The sequence below is a fragment of the Morone saxatilis genome, unplaced genomic scaffold (genome assembly GCF_004916995.1).
Source record: "Morone saxatilis isolate NCDOM2014 unplaced genomic scaffold, NCSU_SB_2.0 Contig1, whole genome shotgun sequence".
In the NCBI taxonomy this organism is placed as follows: domain Eukaryota; kingdom Metazoa; phylum Chordata; class Actinopteri; family Moronidae; genus Morone; species Morone saxatilis.
The window spans coordinates 16762484-16763320 of NW_023339651.1; the positions used below are offsets into that span (position 1 = coordinate 16762484).

At 46.7% G+C, this 837-nt stretch overlaps 1 protein-coding gene across 1 annotated transcript in view; it reads left to right on the forward strand.

The window, feature by feature from the left end:
- pemt (phosphatidylethanolamine N-methyltransferase) overlaps window positions 1-837 on the forward strand; it is a 99658-nt gene that overhangs the window by 67887 nt on the left and 30934 nt on the right. The gene's annotated exons all lie outside the window — the stretch shown is intronic.

Sequence of the window (837 nt, forward strand, 5' to 3'; positions counted from 1 at the left end):
GGCAAAGGGGAGAGATGGTGGAGTGATGGGCTGCCGCGTTACCAGCGCCCCATGAGGCAGGTTTCGGGGGTTAGGTTGCCTTGCTCAAAGGGCACCTCGGCAGTGCACAGGGAGGTGAAACTGGCACCTCTCCAGCTACCAGTCCACACTCCATATTTGTTGGTCTGTGGGACTTGAACCGGCGACCCTCCGGTTCCCAAGCCAAGTCCCATACACACTGAGCTACAGCCGCCCCTAGGCAACCGGCTAGATTGATCCCTTATCTTTTCACCTATATGTTGTTGTATGACCAAAACGAATGACCTACCTATCATTCTCTTTGTGTTTATTATAGTAATTGGTGGACTATAGTTTGTGGTTAATGGCAGCAAAAGCCTTGATCTGTGGAGCTCCTCAGCCTAGGGACCCTATAGCTCTGCCCAGAGGACAGAACGTGGAACTCCTGGCGCAGGGGGTGGGATGGGTCGGTCAAGATGCAGGTGGTTTTTTCTGACCAGGTGTCTGTTTCCTAGACGCGCCTGTAATCTTAGAGTAGAAAGCTATTTGAGTTCCCTGAATGAAACAACTTTACCAGAAGAAAACAGGTCAATGAATAGAAATGATGCTGCCTCAATGTATGATTATACAGTCTGTGATAATAAATGTTAATACTACTAGTTAGAAAAACTTGCTAAATATTATTCTTGTCATAATGCTTACCATTTCCTCTATAGGCGCGTAATTAGATTATACTAGGTGGATAGTAGCAGCCAGATGCTCCCAATTCCAAATATGGAACACCGACATAGCTGGCAGCAATGCTAACTGTCTAAAAGCACAATCTTGTTTGGTCACAGA